The 15,447-nt window shown below is 41.5% G+C and overlaps 1 long non-coding RNA gene across 1 annotated transcript; it reads left to right on the top strand.

Annotated features, from left to right (window-relative positions):
• The first annotated feature begins 620 nt into the window (after nt 1–620).
• On the top strand, nt 621–2,828 carry LOC110343808. The gene is made up of 3 exons (XR_005875100.1): nt 621–1,448; nt 1,555–1,672; nt 2,311–2,828. It is a non-coding gene; the product is annotated as an uncharacterized LOC110343808 (long non-coding RNA).
• Nucleotides 2,829–15,447: the final 12,619 nt, after the last annotated feature.

Below are 15,447 nucleotides of genomic sequence, written 5' to 3'. Positions count from 1 at the left end.
GCTGACCACAGAAGCGTCTTGCCTTTCTGAAGGCCGCAGTCCACAGGGAGAGCTATGAGGACACTGACTGGACCTTTGTTCCTGTGCTGGTGGTTGCAGCTGAACCGTGAGTGAGAGCTTTGGAGAAACAAAGCATTTTTGGCAATGTTCATTCAGTCTGAGGAGCAGACTGATTCCCCCAGATTGCCTGAAATCACTATAGGAGGAAAAACAAAGTGTGGGGAATGGTGACCTCGTGGTCTTCCTGTTTTTCCTTTTGCACAGGTGTGAGCAGAGGAGAGCACCTGGTGCAACACCCTTCTCTCCTGAGTGTCCAGGAGGGTGGCAGTGCCCTTATCAACTGCACCTACACAGACACCACCAATTATTACTTCTACTGGTACAAACAAGAGCCTGGGGCAGGTCTCCAGTTGCTTATAAATGTCCTTTCAAATGTGGATAGAAAAGAAGAACAAGGACTCATTGTCCTACTGAATAAGAAGGACAAACATCTCTCCCTGAACATCACAGCTGCCCATCCTGGGGACTCAGCCACATACTTCTGTGCAGCAAGTGCACAGTGCTCCCCAGGTGCCTGCTGCATGCACACAAACCTGTGACCACAAAAGCAGACGTCTTTCCACCTTTGAGTTGAAAATATTTCTGAATTATATTAACAGTTGGATATTTTTAAACAACCTGAAATCCTGTTTCTAAAGATACAATGAATGTTAGAAAATTTTGTATTAACTCCAGATGAAAGTGAATTCTTTGGTGTGGTGGTTCCAGAACCAACTCCAAAGATCCATTTAAATCCAATCCCTCCATTAAATGAACTCAGTGTCATTAGTACAGAATGTTCATCTTGGTGGGAAGGCTCTTAACTTTTAATAACTATTTATTGTTTCTTATTAGAACCTAGTAGACAAAAGAAGCAAAATACAAAATGAAAAGTAGTTAATGTGTCCTCCAATCCTTTCACACAGATAAATCTGTGTGTGTGTGTGTGTGTGTGTGTGTGTGTGTGTGTGTGTGTGTATAAAAACAGCATATGCTACATTTGGTTCCAGCCATCCACTAGGAGTTTTGGGACATGCCACCTGCTAACTGTGTCTACTGCAGAATTAAAGGCAAATGACAGACAAGGCTTTGGTGCAGTTTGCACAGAAACCACCAGAGATCACCGCTGCTCTAGATGTGGTTTCATTTCATTTGCATGGCGACGTCCCAGTTGAACCAGCCTACTTCCTCTTCAGGCACACACACACACACACACACACACACACACACACACACACACACACAATTCTGTTTTACAGAGTTTCTTGCCTATTAGAGAATAGTTTCTAGAAAATCTTTCAGGTGCCCAGCCCTGTAAGATAGGGTGTACTGCAAGAAGCAAGAATCATTTCCTTCTACAAGCATGTTTTCTGTCATCTATTTCAATATTGTGATCCTCTTAACTTTCGGTAAGTATTCTTTTCTTCTAAGTATTAATGATAGTTCATTTTTCTAAACGTTGAAATGACCTTCATCCATCTTATCCTGTAACGAATCAATCTTATTCCTGTCTAGAGAAGAGCAATGGAGAGCCCATAACTCAGACCGAAGGCCCAGTTACTCTCACAGTGGGGGCACCTCTGATCCTGAACTGCAACTATCAAACTTCTTATTCAGAACCTCTGCTTTTATGGTATGTACAATCCCTCAACAAAGCCCCTCAGCTGCTCCTGAGAAGCGCCACAGACAACAAGAGGACAGAGCAGCAAGGGTTCCATGCCACTCTCCATAAGAGCAGCGGCTCCTTCCACCTGCAGAAGTCCTCAGTGCAGCTGTCAGACTCTGCCCTGTACTACTGTGCTCTGAGTGACACAGTGAGGGAAATGCAGGGGACGCTGCACACAAACCAAGATGTAGGAGGCTGAGGGGAGGGGCCCTGTGAGGGAGGGCTGTGTGACTCTCTCAGTCGTGTTGCCTTAGCCTTCACAAGAGCAGCAACAAACCACAGACACCTGGAAGGTCATGAATTAAATTATTCTGAAGCAAGATAGGGTAGAAGTGAGTGTTTGGTTGAACCAACATTGAGATCCACAAACTCAGTGTTCAGCCAGAAAGGCTGATGAGCCCTGCAGAGTGCAGAAACTCTCACAGCAAACATGTCCAGGGAAACCCTGATTATAATTAATCATCACAAAACCAACTTTTCAAAATCCTCATGGATTCTGTGTTCCTCTCTCACACAATTATGACTAAAAGAAAGGCATGCAATATTTTATCTGTGAATCTACTTCAGTCCTCACAATTGAGGCTGTTCTTGGGTTCATGTTGCAGAATTCAACCTAACTCCCACCGACCTTCATTTCATGAGGCTGCTTAAGAGGCTGAGATGTGACACGACTCCTGGTGAGGTCCTGAGAGTCACTCCTCACTACATACACTGAATGAGGATACAATCCAGTTAGGGAAAGACATGTCCATGATGTCTTTCCTCTTCATGGCGATTCTCCCCTGCTGTCATCCGACCTTGGACCTAAGGATGTGTCTGTTGTGGTCTCTCACCTTGAGTTACACTTGGATTCTCTGATAATTCTGAACAAGGAAGAAAGACTGGGATTTTGACTGACCCCAGGATTAAACAAAACATTAAGCTAAAATATAACAACGTTCAGTATTTTCTCTACTGCACAAGAAAGATAGTGTTAAATAAGGATGCCTCTAATAGAAAAAGTTTGTCTGCATGTACACAGAGCAGTAACATAAACACTGTGCTTTATGATGAGGGGGGAAATGGAGCAACAAACCCTGTTTCTGAGTCAACAATAAATATTACCTTGTGTTTTTATCATTGACCTCATGAGTCCAACTGAGCAATGCATTAAGCAACCCACTGAGATAAGAATGAGGATATACAGAGTTTGACCCTCCACCTTTGCAGGTTATTTTGGGTTTTATTTTTCCTCCCAAATCCATGTTTCCTCCTTAACTGTGCTGCCCTGCACTACAGTAGTTTTAACCCCATGAGCTTCGTCATCCAGGTTCATTATTTTCAGCATCTTACTAGAGTCAGACTCTGCATAGAAACTGGAGACACCAGTGGGCCAGGAGGGAAGCTGAGCATTTCTTCTTCCCTTGGATATTCAGCTCTGGTGGTCCTACAGAGCATGTGAGGAAGCTCTTTTTTCACAGCCCCAGACCCCACCACCTTATCTTGCTCCCTCTGACTGAATGTTATAATGGCTTTTGTGGTTATTAGGCCATGCCTGCATGTTCTGTCACCATTTCCCAAGACCCTGAATCCCACTCCCTGTGCTCTACACAGCCCCACTCATGAATGTTCTTCTATTCCCATATGAACATGCCTGCTCTGCTCAGGACTACACCAGGAACTGGAGGTTAAGGTGGAATCCTACTATAGCTCCCACAGGGTGTATCAGCATTTTGTTTCTGTAAACCATGAGTCACACATATACAAAGATGGCTGCACTTGATTTGGCTTCTACTATGATCCTAACTCTTAACCTCCTCACTCACTTGCCCATAGGATGTCTTCTACTGTGATTCAAAATGCTAATGTCATGCAATTCTATGATCCCTGTCTTGCCCACATCTACTCTGCAGTTTTGAAGGACTTTCATAAGTTGCATTCCAAACAACTGTGTATCTAGATAAGTGTGTCTTCTCTTTCCTTCATCATTTTTTCTACTCAGTCCACATTGTGTAATTCATTGATTCTTGTGTTAATTTTGCCCAGAAATTACCTCATAGACACATTCTAAAACAATGTTTTCAAAACCATCCAAGCATCCTAGTCAAGTTAATGCAAGATTAATCATTATGACATCCAGTTATGAGAATTCATCCCATATGAAAAAACCTCCATTCTTCCTTTGTTTTATCGCCACGTGACTCTAAGCTTGTCCTAAATAACACGAGCTATGCCAGGCATGGTGACATACTCTTTTAATCTCAGCACTCAGAAGGTACAGGCAGGAAATTGGTCAGCTGGTCTACATAGCAAGATTTTGACCTGCCAGAGCTGCGTAGTGAGACACTATCTCAAATAAAAATAAATAGTGTGAGCTCTGAGACTAGGGTTATCAGTCAGTAAGCATGAACTTCTGAGTCTGAACCCATGTAAAAAGGCTGTGATTAGTGGTGGATGTTTGTAATGTCTTCTACTGTGATGCAAAATTCACATGAAAAACACACATGTATGTACACCTTCACACATGTTCACACACACAGCATGCATACAAATATACATAAACATTCATATATGTATAAAGATATATTATGGAATAATAACAAAATCATAATTCATCAGGTAAATATTTAACACTAATGCATACCCAACACATATCCCCAAATTCAATTATTACAACTCTGTTTTGTGTAAATTCCAAGATTTACAAGCAGCGTTGTTTTTATTAAGAGGTGGGTTAGCCCAAAACATAAGCTTGAAATATTTATAAGGTAATATGTATTTCCTTTTACAAACACATACTATTTTATTAGCATATTAATGATTCAAAGAAAGGGCTTTCATTATGATGTTCTACACATGGGGAAACTGCCACTAAAAAGAAATGTAAATCAATTAATTCCAGGGTGTAGTTGATTTTGTCACTTCAGAATAGTAGAAGGTAGAAGAAGAGAGCATCCATGCTTGAAGATCAGGGGAAATAATTCAAAGGTTTAAGGAAGTTTTCTTTTTTAAGAACACTTCTAAATAATTTTTTATATTTGATCATATTCATTTTCCTCCTCCAACTCCTCCCAGATTATCCCACTTCCTACCACCCCATTTCATATTATTTCTCTCTCACTAAAAAATGCAAAACCAAAAACATGGACCCAACCAAAAAAACAAGAAGCATTTTTTTTTAAAAAGAACAGAACAAAACAAAACCAACTGGATACTACTTTGTGTTGTACAACAATACCTGAGCAAGAAACCTGTCCTTGAGTGTAGCTAATGCATCCAATACCACTCCATTAAAGGAAACTGATGACCCTCTCCCAGAAACTATCAATTGCAAATAATTTCTTGTTTGGAGGTGGTACTTTGTGCCAACTTCCCCTCCCCCACACTGGCTATTTGAAGATAAGTGCCTATTAATGAAGATACCATGCACTTCAAACACAGGACTTGGAGGAGTCAAGCTGGATATGACCTAGAAGCCTTCTCCCTGAGCACTTACTTTCATAGTACTAAGAGGTGCTACTCAGGATGCCAATAAAGAAAATTAATCAATGCTTCTATCCTGATGCCTACAGACCACTATGACCAGCAAAGTAAAATATCTCCAAAGATGCAATAGTGCCACTTACTTCTTGGCAGTAACCAACCTTACCAGCTGTCTAAGCAGATTTATGACTCACTCAATGGGAAGGAATTATTGCCTAGAACTATAACCCTAGCAACTATCAGTGACTGGGGAGGCACATGAAGTCTAGAAGAGAAACCAGTGTAATGTCTAACTGCATTCTTAATACTTATCCTTATGCCCACAGTTAAGTGTAGCTCTCACCTCTCATCTAAGAAGCTTCTTTTCTCACATGATGGAGGCCATCACAGAAATCCATATGTGGTCAAAATGTGGAGTTCCCAGTCCCAGTTGATGGATCTACATCACAAAACCTACACCTAATGCTCAAGAACACCGTCGAAGAGGGGCTGGAAAGATGGTAAGAAGGTCAGTTGAGAGAGTATATCTTCTTTACATGACAAGGAACCTGCACCCATGATTTCTCAACAATATAGCTGGCTAAACAACACCTGAAAAAATGAATCTATTGACATGCCACAATGGATGGGGAAAGTTCATGAGGCTCCATTCCTAGATGAAGAGCTAAAGGCAATTCATTGATGCTGAGAAACCGAGAGTCAGTCTTCCCCAAAGATGAATGCCCTACGTGGTTGTCCAACACTTTGTTCAATGATTTGTCAGCCTTAAAGACACTGCAGTTTTGTGAGACCCAGTTCAGTTTTTGCCAGAATTCTGATCTACAGAAATTACAGATCAATACATAGATGTTTTTTGTAAGTTCCTAAGCTTGTGAAGATGTGTTACACAACAACGGGAAACACATACAGAGTTAATGAAGTGATTAATGAGTGTTCATGATACTTATGACCTATCACAACATAAGAATGCTCAAAATGTAATGAAATGTTTATAGACTTTTCTCCAATGTAACTACATCTCTAAAATTACACACAATGTTATCATAATGCAACACAAATGAAAAATTAATGATGCTAGAAAGAATGGCTGTGTTATTTTTTTTCTCTCCATTGAAAATGTTATAAATATGGTCTCACATAAATAACTAGTGAGGAATTATGGAAGCAAAAGAGGAAGGATAAAATTATGTCAATAAAATAAGTAATAACATATTATACAACTTTCTGAATTTTGTTGTATTCTCTTAAAATTTGACATCTAGTAGAAATTTATTTTTATAAAATTTCCTGTGTGCCTATTTTCAAACCATAGATTGTATACTTTTCTTTATATGTATCATCTAAAAGATTTACAAAACACAACCCCTCCCCTGTACACTCTCATAAATCTTTGAAATTCAACCTTGGGAAGGACAGGAAGGATGATTGAGCATGCCATGTAATTGGGAACTTGTCTTTAATTTTTTCTTTGGCCCCCAGGGGGTGGTATTGCATAAGGAGGAAACTGCAGAACTACTACTTAAGGGCAAGTTCTAGCTTTTGTTAGGTTGTGACAAGAAGTATCTCCAACCAGAAGCAGGTAGATGAAGGGTCCCTTCACTGTCTGGGAGAGGACAAGTAGATTCCCTGTCATTCTATTAGACCCAAAGTTAAACTATAATCCCCACCTGTCCAAGGACCAGGCAACTTCCTGGAAACCTGGGAATTGTCCTTTAAAAAAATACCTACCCAAGAATGAGGTAACTGTGAGGTTCTGGGAGTCAGATTTCTTTGAAACTAACAGCAAAGCCTCATGTGAAAGTACCATGCCTTATGGATTTACCCATGTAAGTTCCACCAATATGTGCCTTGAGGCCATTACCTGGAAAGTTTCCAGTTGATGGCTGGAGAGAAAAAGAGGCAATGTGATAGCGTTTGAGTGAAGGGGCAGAAGAGAAGAGAGAAGCAGATCGACTATGGCAAGAACATAAGCTAGTCTTTCTGAGTCTTGAATGTGCACACCCTCATGGGGAGGATAGCAGGTGTCTTCCTTGGTCAATCTCCACAATTTTTTGAGAGAGTCTCTTAATGAACCTAAGCATGCCTCTTAGGCCAGGCAGTCTGGACAGCAATCTCCTGGGAGTCATCTGGCTCTGTGCCCCAGTGCTGGGATTACAGGAATGTGAGACCATGATCAGCTTTTATACACATGCCAGGGGGTTGGAGCCAGATTCTCTTACTTTCATAGTCATCAATCTATAGAGCCATCTGCCCCACCCCTAAAATTATTTTCATGTAAACTTCCCAAGTTAGCATTTTGTTTCACTCAAAATATTTAAAATTACCTATTAAAGTAGAAAGAAAAATTGCAAAAATCAAAGCATTAACATTTTCCGTGAAATTTAATGAAAACCAAAAAAGGCATGTTCAAAACACTCAATTCTAGGTCACTGAAATGTACAATAGGTACAGCATGTTTTTTGAAGCTCAGGCTAATCTTGAAGTCACTACAACGTAGCCCGATCTGGTCTTAACTTGCTGCTGTCCTTTTGTCCCAGCCTCTCAAGTTTTGAGATTACAAGTTTACACTGTCATGCCATATGGTATCACTCTTTATGCAGGTTGGTCAATGTATAAAAGCAGTCTTAAGCAACTTCTGTGAATACGGTCCTGATTTTCGATCACCTTTCTGTGCTAGAAGTAGGTGCAGAAGACAAGCAAGAAATGAGAGCTTCAAAGACACTGGAAAACGGATACAAAAATCTACAGTACCCATGCCATCTGAGAGGAAAGCTTGGGCCACAAAGTTATGTTTCCTTTTTTTTCCCTGAAGTTCACTCTAATTCTAATTCAAAGTCAGAGTTTCCAGGTGTGCTTGATGCAAACCATTTGGGGAAGGGGACCTCATTTGAGAAAACGTCCCCACCACATAGGCCTATGGGCAAACCTGTGATGTGTTTTTTTTTTTTCAGTTTAAATTTAGATAAGAAACAAGGTTGCTTCACAAGTCAGTTCCAGGTCCCTCTCCCTTTCCCTCCCCTCCTCCTGTGCCCTCCACCCAACCCCCCCCATTATCCCCTCATTTCCCCAGGGAGGGTGAGGCCCTCCATGGGGGTGTCCATAGTCTGTCATTTCATATAGGGCAGGGCCTAGACCCTTCCCCAAGAGTTCAGGATGAGAGTGCACCTCACATTGTTGGATGGGAGTCCAAAGACCGTGTGTATACTCGGGATGGGTACTGATCTGCTGCCCAAGGCTCAATAGATTACCTAGGCCTCCTCACTGACACTCACATTCAGGGGGTCTTAATCAGTCCCATGCTGGATTCCCAGGCTGATGCCTGGGATTCAAGAGTTAAACTTTGTCAGGTCAGCTGTTTCTAGGGGTTAAACCAGCCCAGTCTTAATCCCTTTGGTCATCAGTCCTCCCTCTCTGTTACTGGCTTTCTTGAGTTCAGCTCAGTACTTAACCAAGGGAGTCTGCCTCTTCTTCGATTAGCCACTAAATGAAGTTTCTGTTTCCCAGACCCTCTGGCCATGGTATTATAGGCTGGCACTCCCCAGATCTATGTCTAAAATCCATATATGAGAGAGTACATGCCATGTTTCTCTTTTTGTGACTGGGTTACCTCACTCAGGATGGTTTCTTCTAGTGTCATCCATTTGCCTGCGAATCTCATGATTCCATTATTTTTTTCTGCTGAATAGTACTCCATTGTGTAAATGTACCACATTTTCTCTATCCACTCTTCGGTTGAGGGACATCTAGGTTGCTTCCAAGTTCTGGCTATTACAAATAAAGCTGCTATGAAAATAGTGGAACAGACATCTTTGTTGTATGAATGGGCATCTTTTGGATATATGCCTAAGAGTGGAGTTGCTGGGTCTTGTGGTAGGTTTATTCCCATTTTTCTGAGGAATCTCCATACTGATTTCCAAAGTGGCTGAACCAGTTTCTTAATGAAGTGATTGATGTGGGTGGGGTCATCACACAAAGGGCAGTGCCACCCTTCTGTTGGTGGTCCTTGAGTGTATACAAAAGCTGACTGAGCAAGACATGGAGAGCAAGACAGTTAGCAGCACTCTTTCAAGGTGTCTGTATCAGTTCCTGCCTCCAGCTTTCTGCTCTAAGTTCCTGTTCTGACTTCCCTGGATGACGGAAAACAAGTTGTAAGATGAATAGACCCTTTCCTCCCCAAGTTGCTTTTAGTCATGGTGTTTAATCACAGTAACTGAAACACTAAGACACTAGAAAAAACTGCAAAGATCCCTTCTGTGCTAACTTAGTTTTCAGAACAAGCATCTGGTGGCTTAGCATGTAGAAGAGCATGTTCTTTGAACCTGAAGAGTGACTGTACAGTAGGTGTGGGGGGGTGAGGTGTGGTCCTTGAGCTCTCTTACCAGTACCTGAGACTAGTACTGTCTATATATGTTTATTGTAGTAAATAAAGGCTTTGTGCTCAAAGACCACCAGTGTTGTTCCTGTGGCTTTTTGCGTCCTTGTCATTTTCATGAAAGGCACCAGAATTACTTTGCTCACTGATGACTGAATTATATTAATGTCCTGTGAATGAAACTTAAAGCAATGCCTCTGTCTTGGTGCCCACGTGGTGTTTGTGGCATGCATTATGACAACATTTGTTAAAACTGCTTTGAATTTACACAAACATTACTCTCCTTCACACTCACTGTCATTAGCTCACCCGAAAGAGGCTAATGACATTGAATTCATTTTGCATTCCTCCAGGTGTAGGCCACCGTTAACTATACTGGCTAAATTGGGTTGGATCATCCTGCAGATCTCACGTCTTTAAGTTCATAGGTAAAAGTCAATAGGATTGTTTCATCTCACTAAATTAAATTATTTAGGGCTTCTCTTGAAGTGGACACACATGGCAACTCACAACTGTTATAACTCCAGTGCCAGGGTATCTGATGCCCTCTTCTGACCTCTATGCTGTACACATATGATGTACATACTTGTACGTAAGCACATACACATAGAGTATAGACATACACACACAAAGTAAATAAATATTTAAAGCTTTTAAAAAGTATGTATTTGTAGAAAAATAAACTATATACAGGGACTTCAAATCCTGCCTGGGCTATTCCCTCTCCTATACACTCTTCTTTCCTTCAAATTGATTTTGTTCTAGTGAAGGTCAGGTGAGATTCTTTGTCTTTTGATGGGGAGAAAACAGCAAAAGGGAATACTGAACTGAAAATATGGACCTCATGAGGTTTTTACAGGCTACAAGTCAGGAAAACAAAACACATTGCCCACCTAAGGTACTATGGAGAAACTGTATCTGAATTGCCCACCCCTTTTCCCTTTGCAATTTATAATTACTTGGGTAATGATTTATTTTTATCATACACATAGGAAATACTATTTACAAATATTAGGGATGTAGCTTGGCTGCCCTGGGATCTCAGGCCCTCCTCCTTCTTAGGCTTCCTGAAGGAAGGATCACAGTATATGTCATGAGTCAAGCTTTATGTATATTCTTGTAAAAACATGACTTTGTGCATGTCAGTAGGGGAGAATGTGATATTTCAATCCACACTGTTTAATCTTTAAATTGGGTTAAACATAACTGTGTCTTCATGTTTTCAAGGTTGAAATCCTAAAGTGTTTTCTTCTAGCATTTGAGATTTGCAGTGCTTAGGTCACTCTGCTGAGAACATCACAAGTCAGAAGTCCCCTTCTTCAGCATAGCAAAGTAGGGCTGAGCAGCCTCCATCCTCAGCAGCCTCCTGCCTTAAAATAATAACATTTACCAGAAAGTGTGGCTATTCCAGGAGTGCCCCAACCCACATATTTGTCATATTTAAAAAGAAAGACTTGCTAAATATATACCTTATAACATTTGCATTCTAGTTATACATATCTAGTTATCTTGTGAATGACTATCACAAAATTAAAGACCAGTAAAGACTTTAGTCAGAACACATGCATGTTTCATGAGTTCAGCATGTGTGTTCTGGCTATAGGTACTAGTTAGTACAGCCATTGACTGTCCCTCCTCCCAAGAGGCCCTCACACTCCACAAAACCCCAGGGTCATCTCAAAATGCACCCCTACCCACTGTACTCTGCCCAGACTCTCAGCCAGGTCTGGTTGGGAGGATCTTCAGGCTCAGAAGGCTGGGAGGGAACTCTGCAGTGTCTGGCCTGGCAGAGTTCCTGGGTGTGCTGCCTGATGCAGGAGGAGGGACCTTAAACAGTCATCCTGACACCACAGCCCAGGAGTTAGTTACTGCTTCTTCTCCAGCATACACATAAGCACCATGAAGAGGCTGCTGTGCTCTCTGCTGGGGCTGCTGTGCAACCAGGTTTGCTGTGAGTCTGGTTGTCTACACTCATGGACAGAGAGGATTGGGCTCAGGACATGGAGGGTGGGGAAGCAGCTCAGGAGTCCTGCAGAGCTCCCTCCTTCTCAGAGGACATGGGGTGTTCAGGGTTCTGTGGATGCTCAGTGACCTCATCTGTGTCTCTTTGTCTGTTTTTGATCAGGGGTGAAAGGGCAGCAAGTGGAGCAGAGTCCTGTGTCCTTGGTTCTTCAGGAGGGAGAGAGTGCAGAGCTGCAGCGCAACTTTTCCACAGCTGCAAGCCAAGTGCAGTGGCTTCACCAAAGTCCTGGGGGACATCTGAAGAGCCTGTTTTATAATCTCTTTGGAATAAAGCAGAGTAGAAGACTGACATCCAAGACAGTAGTGAAGGAATATCGCAGCACTTTGTACATTTCCTCTTTTCAGATCACAGACTCAGGCACTTATTTTTGTGTTGTGTGAACACCATGCTTACCAGGCATCTGCAGCCAGTACACAAACCTTCAGCTGGGTATGTGTGGCCTCTCCAAGTCACAAGACATCATGGAGCCCCATACTAGCTTGTACATGATTTAATTTTCCTTTCCTATGGCCACTTTTAGCAAAAATTCCAGTAGGGAAAATAAAACCCAATGGGCAAAAATAAATAAATAAGTCCGTGGCTATATGTACACACACAGATAGGCATAACCACACACATACAAAAAGAGAGGGTGGGAGAAAATTGCCAGACACCAGCCTACCAGCCTCTTCCTCTGCTCCCTGGCAGAGGTAAGCAGGTTTATTAGCCCGTGTCTCTGACATGACGCACTGTCTTTCCCAAGACCCAACAGACTAAGACTAGTCTATCGTAGACCAAAGTTTCTTAACTGGGAACCAAAGTAAGCTTGCTCTTTTAGAGGTTGATTATCTGTGGGATCGTTTTTACAATGCCATCAAAAGACAAAATGTATAGTATCAAAACCCTGTTCAATTTTGTTTCCTCCTTCTACACATTCTAACATGAATCCAATGAGACAAGGCTATATTCTAGAGGATCCGTAATTTGTAAATTTGAATTATCAGTGAATAAAACAGTTCTGTTCTCCAAAATCATTGCCCCTTTTTAAAATCCTTCTTTGCATTCCCAAAGCACTGGGTGATGGAATGGATGGTGGATATAAGGATTCAGGCATTATGCTGACCCTGTCCCCTGACAATTGGCAGGATACCATCATTCAGGCAGATACTTAGACAGCTCATAGGGCCCTGTGATGCTGGGCTACATCTTGGGTTACATGGCTGCATATGTATGTGCAAGCTTTCCCTTTTAAGGGAGCCCCTCCCACCTGTTCACCCCTTCCTCTTTTCCCCCTTCCATCTCTGTTCCCCACCCCCTTCTTTCCCCTTCTTCCTTCTTCTTCCCTTTCCATTCCTGTTCCGGAATGGCCAACACCTACCCCTCCCTTCACTCCCTTTCCCAATAAACTCCATGAGGGTTTGTTGAGTTCTGTGGTTCCTTTTCATCGCTGGCAGCTACAGCAAAACAACAACATTTCAGTGGCCATATTGGGAAAGTAGACCCATGATAGACCTGGATGACAGGCAGAACTTCTTGAAGCTTATTTCTTTCCCTCTTGAAATGCTTTCTGAAGCCTTAGCTGCAGATTTGAGCATGGGCTGCTGGTGCCTGGAGCAGCAAAACTCTGCTGTTGGGCTGTACCTGGCAGAGTCGGGGAGGAATTCTCATTTGCACAAATATGTGATGACATAAAAACTCACCAGTGTGGTAGTATGAGTGTGGTTAATAAAGTAAAAAAAAAGGAAAGCTTAGTTTAAGCAATGGACCATTTTCAATATACTTTCTAGTTACGTTAAATTATGTTGTTAACAGCTAGTTATAGATTAGTGATAAAATACAAAGTTGTACGGCCTCATTGAAAGTTATTGACAGATTCCTATAATTACACTCACAGGTATTATTAGCAAAAAATCAAAAGGTAGTATACACAAGCACTTTTTCTATTTAAGATTCTATTTATTTATTTGTTTGAAATTATCATACATATGTACAATATATTTTGTTCATCTGTATCCCTCACTCCCTCACTCTTCCTTCCAGTTGCCATCAGGACCTTCCAATACATATCCCTCCCATCTTAGGACTTTTTAAAAATGACTAGCTGAGTCCAACTGGTACTGCCCACGTGCATGGGTGTGTAGAAGCCACCTCCCCACAAAGAGCAGCCACTCTCCTTTCTTCAGGCATCATCAGCTTCCAATGGCTCCTCAATAAGTTTTCTGCAGGTAGCCATGGCTGCTGCGAGTCCATGTGCACGACGGTCATGTCACATCCAGAGGACAGCGTTTCACAGTGTTCCCCCATCTTCTGTTCTTACACTCTTTCTGCCCCCTTCCCTACAATGTCCCTGAGTCTTGGAGGGGGTATTATTGACACAGGACTCCCAACTGTAGCTATCACTTCAAGTCACTTACTCAGCACTTTGAGTAGTCACATGTCTCCACATTTACCCATTGCAATAAGAAGCTTCTCTGACTCAAGCTGGGAGCAGTAAAAGTCTATGGTTAGAAATATTAATATTTAGAAGACAGATTGATACTCTGAACACTTAGCAAAACAACATCAGTAGGCTCTCCCTTGTGCCTGTGACCTCTTGGCCATGGCTTTTGGATATGATTACAGTACCAGGCATGAATTCTGCCCTGTAAATCTAATCAAGAAAGAAATGAGTAACCCAGTGGGTACATCTTCCCGTTCCCCAGTTTTCTTAGTCAGGGTTCTGTTGCTATGAAGACACGCCATGATCACTGCAAGTCCCTTCAGTACTGTTTAACAGTAGCAAATATACTGATTCAATGGGATGTAAAGATAACCCCCTGCATCTTATCAGACCACCATGCATTAACATTAGAATTCAACAATAACACAAATCGCAGAAACCCTACAAACTCATGGAGATTGAACAATGCACAATTGCACCATCCCTGGGTAAAGGAACAAATAAAAAAAGAAATTAAAGACTTCCTCGATTTCAATGAGAATGAAGACACAACATACACAAACTTATGGGACACTTTGAAAGCAGTGCTGAGAGGAAAGTTTATAGCACTAAGTGCCCACATGAAAAAACTGGAGAACAGTCATGCTAGAGAATTAATAGCACAGCTGAATGTTCTAGAACAAAAAGAAGCAAACTCCCCCAGGAGGAGCAGACGCCAGGAAATAATCAAATTGAGGGCTGAAATCAATCAAGTAGAAACCAGGAAAACATTGAGAAGAATCAATGAAACAAAGAGTTGGTTCTTTGAGAAAATCAACAAAATAGACAAACCTCTGTCCAAACTAACCAAAAGACAGAGAGAGAACATGCTAATTAACAAAATCAGGGATGAGAAAGGGGACATAACAACGGACTCTGAGGAAATCAAGAGAATCATCAGGGCATACTTTGAAAATCTGTACTCCACAAAATTTGAAAATTTAAAGGAAATGGACAATTTCCTGGATAGATATCACTTGCCAAAACTAAATCAAGAACAGATAAATAATCTAAACAGACCTATAACCCCTAATGAAAAAGAAGCAGTCATCAAAAGTCTCCCAAACAAAAAAAGCCCAGGCCCAGATGGCTTCAGTGCAGAATTCTACCAGAAATTCAAAGAAGAGCTCATTCCAATACTCCTCAAAGTATTCCACACTATAGAAGCAGGAGGCTCACTGCCAAACTCTTTCTACGAGGCTACAATTACCTTGATACCCAAGCCACACAAAGACACAACTAAGAAAGAGAACTATAGACCAATTTCCCTCATGAACATTAATGCAAAAATACTCAATAAAATACTTGCAAACCGGATTCAAGAACACATCAGAAAAATCATCCACCATGATCAAGTAGGCTTCATCCCAGGAATGCAGGGATGGTTCAACATTAGAAAATCTATCAATGTAATCCACCATATTAAC

The sequence above is a fragment of the Mesocricetus auratus genome, unplaced genomic scaffold, assembly GCF_017639785.1.
Source record: "Mesocricetus auratus isolate SY011 unplaced genomic scaffold, BCM_Maur_2.0 Super-Scaffold_100707, whole genome shotgun sequence".
Classification (NCBI taxonomy): domain Eukaryota; kingdom Metazoa; phylum Chordata; class Mammalia; order Rodentia; family Cricetidae; genus Mesocricetus; species Mesocricetus auratus.
This window is presented reverse-complemented; position numbering and strand designations above follow the sequence as displayed.